We start from the raw sequence: 20,545 nt of genomic DNA, 5'->3' as shown, positions 1-20,545 counted from the left end.
TAGTGGGGAAGTCGTGGCCTAATGGTTAGAGTCGGACTCGTAACCCAAAGGTTGTGAGTTCGAGTCTCAGGTCCGGCAGGAATTGTAGGTGGGAGGAGTGAATGTACCACCTCTTCCACCTTCAATACCACGACTGAGGTGCCCTTGAGCAAGGCACCGAACCCCCAACTGCTCCCCGGACGCCGCAGCATAAATGGCTGCCCACTGCTCCGTGTGTGTGTTCACTGCTGTGTGTGTGCACTTAGGATGGGATAAATGCAGAGCACTAATTCCTAGTATGGGTAACCATACTTGGCCACATGTCACGTCACTTTCACTTTTTCACACATCTGTTCTCACAAGGAAGTTATTGATAAGCTGACGAATCAGTGACTTGCCAATAGTGTGTCACAGAGGGAAAGCCCTGTTCTCCTGAGACTCGAATTGCCTCGTTTGTTGACCTCAGTCAGTGAGGTCTTGAGTGTCAGAGGAATAGTTTGTCAGATGCCGACTGATCACTCAATTCTCTGTATCACAGATGACAGAGCATAGTAGCACATTTAAACTATCGCTAAATAGACCAGCTAAATACACTTGAGGGGTTGAGGGGGTGATTTGACTTTTAAAACGTCGTAATTTGACCTTGTTGCAATTAATAGATTCCACTCAAAGAAATTGGAAGCTAGAGAGGGGTTAAAATCCCAATGACATCTTGCAGATTACTGACGCTTTACGAGCATGACACATCTGTTCTCAGGAGGAAGGCTTTGATCAGCCTCCCAATCAACATGCGTATCACAAGATTACATTCTAATTGAAGAAAATATCGTGAAAGGGAAGCGACTGAGTGCTGTCCCTGTAGGTCTTTACTTTTAATCATCTGCTGTTATCGTACATGCTGTGATAAGGTGAACTATTACATGTGTGAACGAGGGTAAGGTGGTTTGTTTAGACGGTTCAGGACGGTCTTCACAGTGTGGCGTTTATGCATTTGTCAGACGCTTTTGTCCAAAGCTGGTGTTCAGTGTGTCTCTCTAACCACCTTAAGCTGCTGTTTATAAGCTGCTGAGCAAACACACAGGTTTTCCTACTATTTCTTCTTCCGTCCACTTGCTTGCCTTTAGCAGAAAAAGTGTTTTCATTTCATTAATTTTGCTTTAACATTTATTGGCTTTAGTTAAAGTTTAGTTTTGTCTAAAATTAACTTGTTGTATTTTTATTTAGCAGACATTTTCATTCTTACATTTTTTCCCCTGCAGCAACATACAGATTGACTTTTTCCTCAACTTTAGTCTGCTTTGTAAACGCCCAGTAACCCGCAGGAGTGTGAGGCGAAGCACCACTCAGTTATTATGCAGACCACTCAGAAGAAGATAATTTTCTGAGTAGCTCTACAATCCATCTTTATCAGCAGCACACTTCCTGTTTTGTGGCTCTCTCAGTTGAGCTGTGAAAAATATGCAAAAGAAGGATTCTGGACACAATATTTAGCAGATATAGGGTGATGATGAGCTCTCTCTCTCCGAGCTGCATGAGCTTGTTATACACAGATTTCACAGGGTTGCCGTGTGAGAGATGATGGGAATGGTAACACTTTTGAGCGGCTCATTGTGAATGCGGCTGGCGGAAGCGAGCGGAAAGTGCAGAGATAGGGCAGGCGGAAAGAGACCCTGCAGCCAATAAAAATTCATGATTGTGAGTAATATGACAGAAAGACCTGCATGCAGAGATGCTTTGTTACGGAGAGGATATAGAGCAGGGACGATTTCTCTGAGGAGACATGATTGACAGTGCATACTTCATAATAATAATCAACAAAAATATCACTAAATATGAGATAATGTATAAAGCATAAGTTACTCTGTATAAAGTAACTCTGTCCAACAGGGTTAGAATGTTTTTGTGCAAATTTGAGAATTTTATCATTAATACAAATTACTGCATTTGGTTGTCGATGATGATATTTCATGACAATACTAATGTAATAATTCCTCTTTTATGATCCTTTATGTCTTGCATTAGCACCAGACGAGGTTCTGAGTGGAAATAGATGAAATTGGATATAAGGACATTCCATTTTCATTACTCAGGACTCAGCGTGGGGATATTTGAGAAAATGCAAACATCATTGGTGAGGTTATCATATATGCAGCTATGAATTTTGCTATTCAATGAAGTAAGACTCTGATTTAGATGTCACATAGGGAACACTTTATCTATGGAGGATGCAAATGCAGTTATACTACTCTTGTTCAATCCTCTTGAAAATAAAGTCCCTTGAAAGTTACCTTAATAGTATATTTTACTACAAAAAAGGGGCTTAACATTTCCGTCACACGCTTGAGGTATTCGGGCAATCACATCGCACTTGAGAGCTGGCCAATCAGAGCACACCGCACTTCAGAACGGTGAGCTTTGTAAAAATCGACGCGTTTCAGAAAGGCTAGGCATATAATAATATAATATAATATAATATAATATAATATAGATCAGTGTTATATTGCTTTTATGTATTAAAAATGTAGCTGTTATGTTAGCTATTCTCATTTTGGTCCATAAAGTCATATTTTGGTTCCCTTTAAATCCTTTTTTTTTTTTCAGTGCTATCCGATGTGATTTCATGTTTTCCTTTGTCTTTGGCGTGTTAAAAGCTCTTCGTGCATACAGAAGATCCGTAAAGTCACAAAGATTAAAGTGTGTAAGTGTAAAGTCACTGTGTGGGAAGATCTGCATAACACCGCCCAAATGTAACACCGCAAAGAAAGAACCTGGTAAGGGGCTTAACATTTCCGTCACACGCTTGAGGTATTCGGGCAATCACATCGCACTTGAGAGCTGGCCAATCAGAGCACACCGCACTTCAGAACGGTGAGCTTTGTAAAAATCGACGCGTTTCAGAAAGGCTAGGCATATAATAATATAATATAATATAATATAATATAATATAGATCAGTGTTATATTGCTTTTATGTATTAAAAATGTAGCTGTTATGTTAGCTATTCTCATTTTGGTCCATAAAGTCATATTTTGGTTCCCTTTAAATCCTTTTTTTTTTTTCAGTGCTATCCCTCTAAAACATGAAAGTAAGTTTCACAAAACTAACAAGTACACATTGTGCAAAGCCACTTGTTCGAAGACGTCCAGGCCTGTCTCAAGCAGTAAAATACTAATACAAGGTAAGTATACCAGAGAAAGTATGTCTGAGTAAATTTGTCTGAGATGGAAATTCATGTCTGGGCAATCCAATCACAACAGATTTTATTGAGGTTATATATTAGTTCTGAATGCTTCTATTAGAAACCACTTTGTCTGTTGAGATGCTCCGGTCCAGCTTTACTCTTTAGCGTCAGTTGGTTTGTTGAAGGCCGACCCTACCTGTAAGCACTTAGCTGGAACGCCGCTCTCATGAGAACACCATTAGAGTCTGACAGTGTGTCCTGCGCAAGGATGACTTCAGCGTAGACTTCATTTTCCCTTTATTAATGCCTGCAGTCATTTGGTCAAACAGGGGTCATGTAATCTAACTGTAATAATCTATAGGTCACGTCTATATAGAGAATGATGTTGTTTCAGTATTGGACATACCCACAACATAGTGAAAATCACAGCACATGCTGACAGACGATTATGGTGTTGGAAATTAAATGGCCCTTATTGGATTAGGAAATCATTCAGGCATCCTTGAAGATCATGTCTATTATTTGGGAACATCCATGTGGTTGGTTGTAGTTCGTGAGAAGCAGCTGAGATGTGGAAATGGTAATGAAATAAAAGTGTATTTCATACATTTTTGTTATTGCTTATTTAATGCTAAGATAGAAGCAAAATTTAAAAAGCATATTCAGAATGAAAGAAATAAAACATGTTCTCGCAGATTGTTCAATACTGTCTTTACTATGTAAAAAATGTCCTCCTATTTTCAAATTAAGTTCAGTTGCTGCCTATTTTTTATTGTTTTTAAAAAGTATAATCAACTTGGTTGTACAAGTGATTTCAACTTAAATGACATTAAACTGAATTCAAGTTGAATTTCAGATAACTTATAAAAATAGTTGACATTGCTCAACTTATGATGAGTTAATGTAAAACATAAGTTGCCATGGCTTACTGATCATATCATTTTTTACAGTGTATGAATGCATTACAGTTATTTGTGTTGCACATTTTTTTAATTGTTAAAAAGTTTGGCATCAGTACGATTTTTTAAAAGGATTTTAATACTTTTATTCAGCAAGGATGCATTAAACCGATAAAAAGTGACGGTAAATACATTTATAATATTACAGAATGTTTCTTGAGCACAAAATCAGCATTTTAGAATGATTTCTGATTACATTTTAAATGAAAGTTGCATTTTTAAATAAAAATAAAAAACAGCTGTATTCAATTGCAATAATATTTTGCTATAATACAGTTTTAATACATTTCAAATAAATGCAGCCTTGTTGAGCATAAACGACTTCTTAAAAAAAAAAGTTGCTATTTATATATTTTAAAATATAATATATATTGAAAACATAAGAAAATGCCTCTCATATTGGACCCCCCCAACCTGTTGCATGAAAACTGTCAAAATTGTTGCACAGATCTGTCTACGGTTCTTCAATTTGGAAATTCTATGGAAAATGGAATTTATTCCTGATTTTTGTAGTTTGTTACATTTAATCTATCTGACCCTTTTGTACGCTTCTCTCCCAAACAGAACTCATTGTAGAGGCTTCTAGATTAGAAGCAAAGTTTACAGAATTTAATTTGCGTATGATTTCACTGCTTGGATTCATTTTATGCGTTTCCAATAGCAGTAGCCTTATTATATTCTAATGGCCTCTTTTCTCGCCTACTCAGTTAGCTCGTCCCAGTTAATGCTTTGTGTTCGGGCCCAGTTTTTTTTTCAGTCCCCGGGCACACGTTACAAGTGTATTGCAGACATCAAATGGAGTTTCCCAAGGTCAGCCCTCCGGGGATTTGATTCTTGTAAAGATGAGTCTGTCCGTTTGTGCAGGCAGATGTCTTCTGCTAAATTCAGGCCATCTCTGAATTCTCAGTAGATTGACAAAACACACATTTTGAATGCAATCCAAGATTGGGAAAACAATGTGTCGGCCCCATGAGACTCTGAGGGAAAGACATTAAAAGTGCAGCAGTATTGAGCCGTCTCTGAAAACGCGTCCATGACCTTCAAGAATGGCATTTAGAAAGGCTCCAGCTTTGCTGTAGTGTTTCTCATGTTCTTTAGTTCACATAAGCTTGATGAAGGCCTATTCTCTCTGGTCAGGCAGCACTTCCAAAATACATTTCTCAAGTTGTGTTGTTCCCGTTTTATTTTGCACTGAGTACTTTTGATATTTGAGATCTTTTTTTTTTTTTTTTTTTTTTAGGTGAATGTGGAACAGCTAGAAAATATTTAGTATAAGGTAGTGTTAATTTAGTAAAAAAAAAAAAAAATTATCATTATTTATTTGATTTTTCTCATTCATTTTCTCTATAATGATTTAAAATCCTCAAAGAGCAGGTCATATGGTATTTTAAAGTGTCCTAATATTGTGGCGGAGTACCCTACAACAGGTTTAAATGCATCTAAGGTCAGAAAACATTGTAATTTTCTCAGAATATACATTTAATATTAGAGTCATTTGCCAATGATTTCAAAACGATTCGTTCCAAGTAAGTTTGGAGCAAACCCCTCCCTTCCATAAGCCTACTCTGCTCTGATTGGTCAGCTGGCCAAGCCTGCTGTAATTGGCACAGAGAGGAGTCCTTGAGCAAGTTAGCCAGCGCTACCATTGACAAAGCACCTTTACATAGTTGTGGTTCAGAGACCTTGTTAGCCCAAATTAAGAAGATTATAAACCAACGAAGATAAAAACCAAGATTAGAGAAGCAGTCCTTGGTAAAATGACATGCACACAACAAAAGGTTCGAATTGTATTTCTGTGGTATCCTTGAACACAGCATCTTCTCAACATGATGTAAACACACTAACTAGCGGAAGTGTTTGTGGGCAGGTCAGACTCTGTTCGTATTTCGCGGGGAGGCGGGGATTATGCAAATGTGTTACCCAGTGACGTATACCGGTAACAGGCAAAAGATTCGAAAATATGACGACTCGTTAAGGCGATTCAGAGTCGACTCTCTCTTTTGAGAGACAATATCTTTATTTATTTATTTATTTATTTATTTATTTATTTATTTATTTATTTATTTATTTATTTATTTATTTATTTATTTATTTATTTATTTATTTAGTCATTTAGCAGACGCTTTTATCCAAAGCGACTTACAAATTAGGACAACAGAAGCAATCAATTGTAGTATTAAAACAATTAAAAACAGATCCAAAACTAAAAGCTAAAACTTTATAAATAATACTTATACACATTTAAAAAAATAAGGAAATTAAATAAAAATGACAAATGCATACAACAAAATTTCAAAACTTAACATTTAAATAAAAAAAACAAAAAATAAAGCTAAAAACAATTCAAAATATTTATTTATCATGCACTTTTTTTGATTAACAACTTTTGCAGATTGTTTTCATTTAAGGATAGCTACGTTATAAACTGCAAAATAAATATTTTTCAAAAACCCATATGACCTGCTCTTTAAAATTAAACGACGACAACAACAACGAGAATAACAGTTTGATTAAATCAAAGAGTTATTCAAAATGAGAAAAAAAGCTACAGGATTGTGTGCCTAAATAGATAAATATTCAGTTCACCTAAAAAATATTATTATTATTATTATTAGTTGTAGTAGTAGTATTTTGTTTCAAAACAGACTTTCTTTCAAAAACAGATATTTTAAAGAATTTGTTGTATTTTTCTCATTAATTTTCTCTATAAAGATTTAAAACCCTTAAAGTAAAAAAAAAAAAAACTTGATTTAAAGCAATATGTGTTTGAAAATTTGCAAAAAAGGTACAACCTGACTTTCTTTCAAACACAGATATTTTAAAGAATTTATTGTATTTTTCTAATTCAATTTCTCAATAAGGATTTTAAAAACTTAAAGGGGGAAAAAACACTTTGATTTAAAGCAAAGAGTGTTTGAAAATGAGAGAAAATGGTACGAGATTGTGTGATTTAATAAATAAATAGACAGTTCACCCAGGAATTAAACTTTTTCCATAATTAGTCATTTCAAGACTTTTTCAAAAACAATCTTTTAAAGAATGTGTTTTTCTATCCATGTAATGTAAGACAATGGGGTCCAATGTTGTCTTCACTCTTGAAAATAAAGGTTCCAAAAGGGAGTTTTCAAAGATATACCATAGAAGAACCATTTTGGTTTCCCTAAAGAACCTTTCAGTTCTTAAAAGTTCTTTAATAATCTCAAGAACCCTCTTCCACTATAAATCATTTTTTTTTGGTTTGTTTGCAATGGAAAGATTCCATAGATGTTAAAGGTTCTCCAAAGAACCATAGTTAAAAAAATAAGGAAATTAAATAAAAATGACAAATGCATACAACAAAATTTCAAAACTTAACATTTAAATAAAAAAAACAAAAAATAAAGCTAAAAACAATTCAAAATATTTATTTATCATGCACTTTTTTTGATTAACAACTTTTGCAGATTGTTTTCATTTAAGGATAGCTACGTTATAAACTGCAAAATAAATATTTTTCAAAAACCCATATGACCTGCTCTTTAAAATTAAACGACGACAACAACAACGAGAATAACAGTTTGATTAAATCAAAGAGTTATTCAAAATGAGAAAAAAAGCTACAGGATTGTGTGCCTAAATAGATAAATATTCAGTTCACCTAAAAAATATTATTATTATTATTATTAGTTGTAGTAGTAGTATTTTGTTTCAAAACAGACTTTCTTTCAAAAACAGATATTTTAAAGAATTTGTTGTATTTTTCTCATTAATTTTCTCTATAAAGATTTAAAACCCTTAAAGTAAAAAAAAAAAAAACTTGATTTAAAGCAATATGTGTTTGAAAATTTGCAAAAAAGGTACAACCTGACTTTCTTTCAAACACAGATATTTTAAAGAATTTATTGTATTTTTCTAATTCAATTTCTCAATAAGGATTTTAAAAACTTAAAGGGGGAAAAAACACTTTGATTTAAAGCAAAGAGTGTTTGAAAATGAGAGAAAATGGTACGAGATTGTGTGATTTAATAAATAAATAGACAGTTCACCCAGGAATTAAACTTTTTCCATAATTAGTCATTTCAAGACTTTTTCAAAAACAATCTTTTAAAGAATGTGTTTTTCTATCCATGTAATGTAAGACAATGGGGTCCAATGTTGTCTTCACTCTTGAAAATAAAGGTTCCAAAAGGGAGTTTTCAAAGCTATACCATAGAAGAACCATTTTGGTTTCCCTAAAGAACCTTTCAGTTCTTAAAAGTTCTTTAATAATCTCAAGAACACTCTTCCACTATAAAGAATTTTTGTTTGTTTGTTTGCAATGGAAAGATTCCATAGATGTTAAAGGTTCTCCAAATAACCATAGATGCCAGTAAAGGACCTTTATTTTCAAGAGTGTTGGACCCCAATGGCTTATTGCACTTTGTATGAACAAAAACTGTTGAAAAAGGAACAAAGTTGTCATTTCTGGGTGAACTCTTCTTTGAACATCATTTTATATACTGCTTCTTATCAACTTTTAACTCATGGTAGATCTATCTTGAAGGGTTTATAACAGTTATTGTTATAAATCAATTTCTCTATAGTGGAAATGAATGGGAGTTTTACTTCCAGACCAGACTGTTCTATTGACATTTTATATCAACAGTTTAAGCCTGGAAGTTTTTAAACATGACTGAAATGACACTAGAAAGATAAAATAGCCGTCATTATTCGGTTGCGGCTACAGAAATAGCATAAAATGTGAAGGAAACATTGATTTGGATTGTTAGCTGCGGAAAGCCTGATGATGGCTCATCAGAAGTCCGCTGGAACTCCTCATTGAGACAGAAAGATAATCAATGTCTCCTGGTGGCAAACAAACCTTGAATGTTTGTTCTTCCCTTTCCTCTCTTGACAAAATGCTGGTTCCCGAACACTAGCAGTCCAGGTAATTACTCAAAGTGTAATTCATCAATTCACCTGTCATATCTGCGCTGCTCGATAAGATCACGGTGGGCTCATGGAAGAGAACTGTAGCACTTTGTATAGTTGAATGTTTGATGACCTTTTTGTAGATGTGTGCTGCTGTCTTTGTTAAGCAGGACAGTAAATATTGATGCAAAACCTGTCCACTGAGTCCCTATACAGTACGTCAACCTTATATTTGCCAATATCGGATGTTACATAATGAATTCCTATCATACAGTGGGAAATGTTTTGCTTTCAGGCTTCTTTAATAGTTACATTAGTATATTTAGTGCCTGTGAGGAAGAAATATGTGTGGAAAAGAAATGCAATTCCATTGCCAAATGATGATAATGTTATTAATGTAAAAAAAAATTAATTAAATTAAAATCACACCTTTTTTTTTTTCTTGAGGCTGCATAAATGCAGACTAATAATCAGCCTTAACTTTCTTTAAAATAACAAAAATGTAATAATTTCTTTACCTACAAGTTTTTATAAAGTTATGAACGAACAGTTGGTAACTACACCAATTGAAGTCTCACAAGGTCACAACAGCGATGTAGGCCTACTATCCACTTAAACAATACATGATGAAGTTTCAGGACATTTTATTTGACTTGTATGTACTATTTATGTAAATGTGTAACTTTTAACGGGTGCACGCGTTGAGCATTCAAATCGCATTTAAACTGGAGCGGAAGCAGTTACCATGGAAACGGGGCATCAACTCACTCAGCTGACAAGTAGCGAGAGTCCACTGTTGATATGGTTTACTTAAGGTTGTGTTTTGGTTCCATTGTTACATTTTGATCTGGCCCAATTCAGGGCCAGTTATGGGTAATTAACTTGGCTGAGACTTGGGCCAGTAATGGCCCATGTGTGGCCCTTGTCTGGAATCCAGACCTGGTCCACACTAGTACTGTAATACATTGCAGTATGTGGGCCAAGCAAAAGCTGGTTGTGTGGGCCGGAGCTGGGCCAGAGAAAAATTGCTATGTGGGAAGATGTAAGCAGGACTGTACAGTATGTGTTTGATTCACTGAGAAGAACCGACTCTAATTAATAATTTGTTCAGGAATCAGACACGTAGCGTATGTTTTGATTCACTTTGATTGAAAAGAACCAACTCTAAAGAGTTATTTACTTAGGAATTGTTTGTTCTACACTGATCGCGCTGAATGCTTTTGATTCAATGAAAAGAACTGATTCATTTGTTATCATTGTCTAGGAACCAATTGAAATACACTGTATAAATTTGATTCACTGAAAATACTCATAGACATACCCAGTGGAATTATTGTTTGGGAATTTGTCCTGCATACGCTCAATGTTTTTCAGTTGTGGTGTTGCGGCCATGTTGAGCTTCCAACACTAACTAGAATTCACTCAAGTCTAGGAAACAAAGATTAGACAGCTGTGAAATAATTGATACTCCAGTTGCCATCAGTAGTTGTAGAGGTAAAGCTCTGAATGACCACGACTGGCCAGTGAGTCGCTCATCTGCTCTGCGCTTCAAGCAATTACAATCAGAGACATCATTAGGACCTGATTTGGCTCGGTATGAAATCGGAAACCGAACACAGAATGGCATGTAATTCACCTTTAGCTGACCTTCAACTCATTACTTTTTCATTTATGGACATAATTTGACTTAATCATTTTGGAATGATACTTGATCACATCTGCAATTCAAAATATGGCTTGTTAACAAAAGTCCCCTTTTTGTATCTATCAAAATGTTTAGCAACCGTTGGTCTTTTTGCATGACTGTGCATCAGGTATAAGGCAGGAACAAGTTGGAACAAGATGGAAGTGCCGAGTAATGTACGTTGATGTATTTCCCCCGACGTGTAATTACCCTTGATCCTTCTTTGTTTTCAGGCTGTGTCTGTAATTGAAAGAAATTCAAGCAGTCAGCAACCATTATTGTACTGCGACATCAGCCAGTGTCGGATGATTGCATATTTCTTTGCCTCTTCTTGGTTGAGTGTTCTGTTTTTGAAACTTGAAAGGGATCATCTATGTTATGGCTCGCTGTTGCACTAATAATATCTGGCTGTAACATAGATTCAATTGAGAACTGTAATAAAAACGCTTGCTATCAGCAAAGGCCAAGGTTAGCACCTCTTTCTCACACAGAAACGGAACGTTGGCCACCTCTGACTTTTTAGATAATGGTGCACTGAAAAAATTCATTTCAAGGCATGAGTGTTAACATTTATATGTTTGATTTATTAATGTAATTATATATTTATGCACTTATTTATTTGCATATATATATATATATATATATACAGTATACTGTTCAAGAGTTTTTGAAAGAAGTCCCTTATGCTTACCAAGACTTCATTTATTTGATCAAAAATACAGTAAAACAATAAATTAGTGAAATATTATTACAATATAAAATAAGTGTTCTATTTTAATAAATGCTATTTGTTTTTATTTTATTATGTGATTTTATTCCTGTGATGGCAAAGCCGAATTTTCAGCAGCCAAGAAACATTTCTTAAAATTATCAATGTTGAGGTACATTTTTTCAGGATTATTTGAAGAATAGAAAGATCAAAAGAAACAACATTTATTTGAAGTTGAAATCTTTTATTGTTACTTTTGATCAATTTAATATATCCTTGCTGAATAGAACTATTAATTTATTTAAAAAAAAACAAACAAAAAAAAACAATTATACTGACTCTAAAATTTTGAATAGCAGTGTGTGACAAATACAGACAAATATTTATTTTCATTCAGGATTATTTGAAGAATAGAAAGATCAAAAGAAACAACATTTATTTGAAGTTGAAATCTTTTATTGTTACTTTTGATCAATTTAATGTATCCATGCTGAATAGAACTATTAATTTATTTAAAAAAAAACAAACAAAAAAAACAATTATACTGACTCTAAAATTTTGAATAGTAGTGTGTGACAAATACAGACAAATATTTATTTTCATTGTCTGTATGTATATTTATTATTTGGACAATCATTTAATATCTTGGTGCATAAATTTGGAAGTGACATAATTTATAAGCTATATTTTGTATGTATATATCATATCATATGTATGAATGTTTCTTTCTGATTTCATCAAAGGGGAAGTTAAAAATGAAAAATGAGATGTCGTCAGCCCACCACAAACATCAGAAATGTGTTTTATCAGTGCTATGGGATTTATTTTTATTTTTTTTCAACAAAACGCACGACAATAGATGATATGTTGAAGGACTGATTGAAATGATAAACACTGCTTTACAGCTACAACAGGGCCAGCAACTAAAATATAGGCAGTTGACAAATAGCTAAGCAGTTAATCGGGATCTTATAACAACAATTACTCAGATGCATATGCATTCAGAGCCCCCAGACATATCACACAGGACCACTGGCATTTATGCCTCATTATAAACTGTCCCAGGGTTATTACTGAGATAAATTGGTCATGTTTGCAAACATCGAGGGATTGCCACACCAAGTGTATTGACAAATTGCTTAATTAAATGCCAACATTAAAGTGATAGTACAATTAATTGTGCTCTACCATCTTCTCGTTACAGGGCTTAACAGTATTTCCAGATGTTCCTGCAGTAATGCTGCCATCAGACTGGAGCAGGAGGAAAGGGACAGTGTTTGTTTTCAGGTGATTTTTCCTGAAATCTATCTGTATTTATACAAATTTCTGTATTTTCCAAAGTGAAGTATAATCTATGCAAATCCTAGGAAACTTGCACCAAACATCTTCCTTTGTAATGAGAAAAGCTTTAAGGTTTCCAAGTGGTTTTCAAACAAAATGAAAGTATGACAGCAAAGATATTAAATATTAGTATTGTAATATTGAATATTAGTATTGTAATATTGACTTTTTCTGTGAAATAAAATTACATGAATTAAATAAATGAATGCATAAAGAAATACATGTTTTATTGTTATTATTATTATTATTATTAGTAGTAGTAGTATTGCAGTAATTATTAAAATAATGTTTTTAATTTTACAGTATTAAATGTCACAGTTCAATAGTATTTAGTTTATTTTTATAATTTAAATAATAATAAAATTAAAAAATAATATGATGAGTAGTAGTAGTAATAATAATAAAAACATTAATAATAATAATAAATTGAAGGAGGGAGATAAGCCATACCCAGACTTTTTTTGACTTTGGTCAGTAAACAATGACCTACCAACACCCTAGCAACCATCCAGAATATCCTAGCAACCCCAAAAAATTTACATGTCAAAATGTGCACTGAAAAATATAGTTAAGTATTAAATAAGTATTAGTATTAAGTATTAGACATTAGTTAAGTTAAGCATTGCTGGTTTGTGTTACTCTGATATATATATATATATATATTAATCCTAGAGTGAGATTCTGTATTTACAAGCTATTATGTTTTATGAGGAGAATAATATGCAGTATGTATGCTGTTTTTAATTCCCCCGTTACTGAGCTTGAATGATTTCATCTTGATAAAGGTGACCTTTCGCAGGAGGGTGACAGTATTTTCCTGAGAAACCCGAGTCATGTGATCGCACTTCTGCGGCAGTCAAGCAGACAGTAATGGCCTGAATCAGGCCTTTCAACGCAGGATGTCCATGCACATATTTTATTAAACTATATGGAAAACGGTCCAAAGAGTTAGAGTCGCGCAGCAGCTGATGTCAGGTTTCATGTCACTGTGCAGGGATAAACATCAATGTTCTCAACCATCTCCATTTACTCCACAGATCCCTCTTTATAAAATATTGAAGGCAGTCAAACAGTCAGGAGGACACAGCATTTTGGCGGTGCTATAAAGGAGCTTTTTAGTGTGCAGGTCGGCTTTGCTGGAGGACGTATGGCATTAAAATCAGCCCCATGGTGTGAAATTCACCATTCATTAGTCCATTAATATTCTAGACGTTAAAAAAGAGCTCATTCACACTCCAGGTGTTTTCCGCCAATGACAAATGGACATTTGAATTGTTCTGATTTTTTTTCTCCATTGTACCTGTTTCCTAGAGCACTGCTGAGCTCTTTTGCTAAAGGACTTTGTGAAGATTTGACCTTTCATTGTGAAATCTCGAAATGGAAAGTCATGAATCTCTTGAGAGCTTTTGTAGCAGATGCCGTAAGCATTTTATATTAGAAGTTAGCCACTGATAAACTTTAGAAGTTGGCACCAGAAAGTTTTTTATAATTTTTTTTTTGGTTTTGTGCTGGAAGCAGCTAGTCTCGTCAGCATTGATGTTTTTAAACATTTCGCTGGACTCACCATTAGGCAGCCTTCATTTCAACAGTAATTGGATGGTTTGCTGTAGGCTTGTGTGCAAACTTGATGAGCAAATACAACACGTTAATTGACCACGGACTCATTATCGATGCAGGCTGACTAACTAATGTTTTGACATTCGTCCTAATCCGAGTTTGGTAAAATATTATCTTCCTTCCTTCCTTCCTTATTGGAGTGCAACAGTGCCTGCCCACTTTTTCAGTGGTCTTTGTATTTTTATCCATTTGTTTTTCCCATAGATACCAATAAAAAGTCTTCATTAAATAATTCAATAAGCCATAAATCAAACCAACCAGACAGGAGGTGATTCACAACTTTACAAACTTTGATTTGAAGCAAAGAAGTCAGACAAAAAAAAAAACTAAAGTACAAGACTGTGTAAGGAAAGAACATTGCAAATGACATGGAGAAATATAAAACTATTGATTTAAAGAAGTTGATTATATATGTAGAAACAATATATTTTACATTTACTACAAAAAATGCTTATTATGCATACAACTATTTAAGAAATTTGAGAGTGTAGGGAAACTGACGTCATTCACAGTGCTTCATTGGCTCTAAAGAGTTTATTTGGTGCAATTTACTCGCAATGATTCTTTGATTGGTGGATATTTCCTCGCAGAATCTTTGGTAATGTATTTTTTCACGAGGAGTTCCACTGTTAAACGTGGTTATTTAGAAAGTACGTTGAAATAATGCAAGTTGACTGCTTCAACAAAACCATATATCATCGATTAACAACCACGTATCTCACAGTAGGGCTGTCTTTAAAGGTTTATAAGTTCTTTCAAATCAATTTCCATATGGAGAAAATAATGAGATTTTTACTTCCAAAACCCGACTGTTGCACTCTATTCCTTCCCTCCTTTCTTAATTCCTTCCTTCCTTCTGAGAGAAACAGCTTGCCTTTGAATAAAATCTGTCAAAATCAACAGGAAACCCCAACCTGTAGCCAGACTTATCCAATATGGCTGATTTATCAACTATTATGCACACATTTCAGCAAATGTTAAGATGATTAGGGAAGTTTAATTAGCATTTTCTTTGGAAGAATGAGAAAGACAAAGAACAAGAAGTAGAAACCCGGAGAGAAATATGAAATTACGTAGCAGCACAGTTTGATTTAACTTCACTTCTCACATACTGAAAAACCTATTATGCTCTATAGCTGTTTTTCAAATATGATTTAACGTCAACGTGTCTAAATTGTCATTGCCCACTGTACCCCTCTGCTGGTGCCAGGATTTATAATTGCAAAAAGAATAAAGGAGCTCAGGGATTGTTAGCTTCCACGGTTAGCAAAGTATATGGGATCAGGGCCAATTACTTGCCTCCCTACCAATTTCAGTTAGAGCACTTCAAAGTGAACACTGTTCACTGGCTTCCTGCAAACTCCAAGAAATTGCAGTGCATGGTCCCATTTTTCTTCTTCTTCTTCTTCTTTCAAATGGCCCCATTAAAAAATCAGGAGCACTTGTATGACAAGAACATTAAGGCTCTTTATTCAGAACCTTGAAATAGCCCGTGATGTTGAAGTAATCTTTTTTTGGTTGGATATAGTTAAAGAATAATGCATGCTTTGTTGATTATGCACCCTCATCTTAACTTGTTATCTTGTCCATAGCTAATCGTTTAGGCACAGAAATAACTCTCTTCCCATTTACCTGCAGTTTCTCAATGCCTCTGGTAGCTATGCTAGACAGTAACAGTGACTTTTTAATGGGTCGAGTTTGATATAGTCTGATTCTGTAGAAGGTTTCAGCTTCTGAGTACACTTTACATATCAAACAGCAGTACTTTTTCAAGATTTAAAGGAATAGTTCACACAAAAATGATAATTTGCTGACAATTTGCTCACTCTTAGATCATACACGATGTAGATGCATTTGTTTCTTAATCTGATCAGATTTGGAGAAAATAAGCATTACATCATTTGCTCACCAATGGATCCTCTGCAGTGAATGGGTGCCGTCAGAATGAGAGTCCAAACAGCTGATAAAAAACATCACAATAATCCACACAACTCCAGTCCATCAGGTAACATCTTGTGAAACAAAAGCTGCATTATAACAAACAAATCCATCATTAAGCTGATTTAACTTTAAATCGTCACTTTTGGCCAAAATACGAGTGCATAATAACTCTTCCTCTAGTAAACAAAAAGTCCATCCCCTGTTGTCCTTGGACTTGTACTTATGGATTTGTTTATTACAAACACACAGCTTGTTAATTACTTACATATTTTGTGGATCATTGTGATGTTTTTATCAGCTGTTTGGACCCTCATTCTGACGGCACCCATTCACTGCAGTGGATCCATTGGTGAGCAAGTGATGTAATGCTAAATTTCTCCAAATCTGTTCTGATTAAAGAACAAATTCATCTACATCTTGAATGTTTTTTTGCCAAGTAATTTACCTGAAGGTTTCATCTCGTGTGTCCCTCTCTCAGCAGGAGGACTGGGCCTGTAGCATTTGAGAAGCCCTGTCTGACCCACATGTTAATGCTGGCTGTCTAGCTTAAGTTAACGCAAGTGTGCACAGGGTAAAATGACAAGTCTCACGACAGGTTAATAATCCCCTTTCAAACAGCCCTGAAATAACCGCAGTGGCCTGAAATGACTGAAAATACAAGACGACATTTATGACTCATAAGGTCTGCATCAAAACCTACTAAGCTGCCTTCCTCACTTTGGTAGGCCTCATAGACAGCATCATATGCATTATTTTCAGATAAAGCAATGCCAGAATGCATTTGCTTTGCAAGTGCAAAAAAAGTGTATGACAGTTTCCACAAAAATATTGGAAAAAGTGTTTTCAACGTTGAACTCTGAACACCAAATCCATGATTTCTGAAGGATCATGTGACACTGAAGCCTGGAGTAATAATGCTGAAAATTTGCATCAATTCACACAATTGCATCACTGGAATAAACTACATTTCAAAATATATTAAAATAGAAAACAGTTATTTGAAATTATAATAATATTTCACAATTTATTATAAAAATGTTTTTTGGATCAAATAAATATCAATTGTCTTGATAAGCATAAGATGCTAATAATGTTAATGTTTTTAAAAAAATCTTTCAGATTCCAAAATTTTAAACAGTATCAAGTGTAAAAAATGTTATGCTAACATCAGACTTTTTTTTTGAAAAATCCCCTAATTAGGCATAGGCATAAAAAAATTTATTTAAAAAATATTAAAATAAAAAATATTAATTTAAATAAATCAATTGACTATTTTTTTTACTAATTAATTAATTAATTCAAATTTTTTCAGAACATAATATTAAGTACATTTGTTGTCAGTGTGTACCATGACTCCTGCCTTTATGTTCTGGCATAAACTGTAATCATAAATTGAATCTCTGCTGTGGCATATTTGAGTGACCGTTGACATTACTGCCCTTAAGCAGCGTCTCAAATCTGTCACTTTTGATGTTCAGTTTCGGTTAGTATGCTTTTTATTGACATTACACAACGAGGCACCTCACTCGGTTTTGAAACCCATCCATTTTCCCTCCCGCGCCGGAATCTCGTCATAACTTTTCCCATGTCTAGATTGATTAGTGGACATCCGCCATTCTGTTCAGTCATGTGGTTTCTGGGTGGGATGTGTTAATGCATGATCAGCTCATTTTGACGCAAAGGACAGCGGTGTCTCACTCTGTCTGTCCAAACACATTACACAGACGGATATGCTCGTGTGTGTCCACCATCTGACCTCTGGGTAAAGCCACCACCTGCATTTTAAAAGCCATGTTCAATGACACATGCGATGCCACACTGATGTGTTGACAGTGCCAGATCTTTTGCGAAACCCCTCAAGCTTTAAATGAAATTACAAGAATTATGAAAATGGAAAGTGCAGTGTTTCCGTACTGGTCAAGAGACACTTGAAGCTTGTTTTTAGTGTAAGGTAGTCTATAATTAAAGCATCTAAATATGTGAAAGTCACATTAGACTTTTTTTTTTGACAAGTGTGCATTATGCTGACAGTGTAAATGCCAGACCTGCCCACTCTTTCCTGCCAGAGAGTCGGAACAGCAGGGTAAATATTCACTTTGCATCAGATTGCATGTTTTCTCCCAGCGGAAGTGGAGTCACTGAGAGAGGCACAGTGAATGTCATTGCATTATTCTCTTCCGATGCACACAAGAGAAATGCTGCGATGTAGCACTGGAATGGAGAGTGGGTCTAAAACCCATCATCTGACGTTCCATTGGGAGCCTACAGCCTGATGTGACTGTTGATCATGAAAGAGTAGGATTTTAGGCATTTTAAACACTGCATAGATCATTGCTGTAGGGTCTTATGAAATCAAATTTATTTTATTATTATTTTTTTTTATTATTGTTAAAAAAAAATTCTGGACTCTTTTAATGGATAAGTTAAAATTTGGTGTCTAAATAACTGAAAACATGAAAAATATACAATTCAACACAAAAGTTTAACAAAAATTGAAGTTTTAGTACCCTATGAAATCCGTTTTAAAGGCTTAATGAATTTTTTTTTATTAAGTGTGTCTAATCAATTGAATTGATAAAATTTTAACAAATTAGTGATTTATTGATTTGTCTTTTTATTTATTTATTTATTACGGTAATAGGGCCTTAAGAAATGTTTTATTTATTTATTTTTTTTTGAAATTCTGACTTTATAATTTTTCTGGATTTATGATTTCATACAAATTTATTAGCAGTGGTAATCAAATGAAGGCATAAAACATTAACAATTTAATTAATCTTTTAAAATGTATTTAAATGAAAAACCTTTGAGATCCTGTGTGTACAAACAAAGTAGGGATTTTGTGCGAACAAAGTAGGGATGGCTGACGCAAAACTGACGTTTCGACGCGGTGTCGAGATCCCGAAGCGCAGATGTTTCGAAACACTGCTCCGAAGTGTGATTCGAAACACCCATGTCACGTGACTAAGGCGATTCAAAGCATCGGGGCGTTTCACAAGTGTTTCGAGACCCGAATCTGCTTTTGATCGACAAGGTCGGGAACAAACCACACAATCACCTATCTGTCTTAACCTAACTCCCGCAAAGTATAAAAGTGGAGTTTATGCAGCAGAACAATTAATATATTTAAATAAAAATTGTGGCTTGATGTCTTTTATTAATGTTAATTTTTCATGACCAAAATAACATATTCACAAAGAGTTCATTCAGTTGTCAGAGAGATGTTACAACACATTACAAGAACAGAACAATAAAAACACAACTTTCAAATATATATTCTAATTATATACATGCTTCACCCGGTATTCGAACCTAAAGTGACAGGTCCTGACAACATGCCAGTCGTGCATACTAACCACTCCCCCAACCCACATGCTGGAATGATGAGCACAACATATACGTTATAATTCGTCAATTCGCTTAACTGATTCGTTGCCAATGCTGTTTCAGGGCAATACTTGGAAATGACCACTAGGTGTCACTGTAGAGACAGGTGTCGAATTGTTTCGAAGCCTCGGCACATTTGCTTCGACTGTTTCAGTGTTTCATGAAGCCTCGCTCTGCCCACCACTAGAACAAAGCTAGACAAATGGACAATGAAGCATGAGGGCTATATATATATATCAAACAAAGGGGTCACATGATACACTCCAACCAATGAGCATGTGACACATAAAACAAAGGAACCAATGAGAACAAGACACATGAACAAAAGGACCACATGGCAGGATCACATGAAGAGAATACAAAATAAAAGACAAGAAAACCTAAACAAAAAACAAAACCCAAAAACCAGAGTGGCATGAAGTGTCACTCAGAGCAGCTCTGGAGATAAAGTTCACGTGTTCACGTCTTCGTTTGGTGAGACGACAGATGCTAAAAACATGCAGAACATGCAGATTTCATATTTAAATAGCAGTCCTTTTGTGCTTTAATATTCACAAACACTACTCCATTTTGCAATTTGATTCATTGTCCAGCCCTAATTTTGCTTTATTCATCTAAAATGTCCCAAATTCCGTGACATTCAGCGGTATACTGAAAAATGAAATTTTTATGACTGGATGCCATGATTCTGCATCATGAAAATGATAGGGCCCTATTGTTGCTTCGTGTGGTTTCATTTTCTTATGTGATTTTCTCTTCCCTTTCTCTTTGTGCTAAAATTTTATGATTCGTGAACTGTATCTTATGACTGATATATTTTGAAGCAAATCAATATAGTGCCATTTCAATATAGTCACA

Source organism: Sinocyclocheilus rhinocerous, unplaced genomic scaffold (assembly GCF_001515625.1).
Source record: "Sinocyclocheilus rhinocerous isolate Xijiao unplaced genomic scaffold, SAMN03320098_v1.1 scaffold1004, whole genome shotgun sequence".
In the NCBI taxonomy this organism is placed as follows: domain Eukaryota; kingdom Metazoa; phylum Chordata; class Actinopteri; order Cypriniformes; family Cyprinidae; genus Sinocyclocheilus; species Sinocyclocheilus rhinocerous.
Note: the sequence above shows the minus strand (reverse complement) of the source record.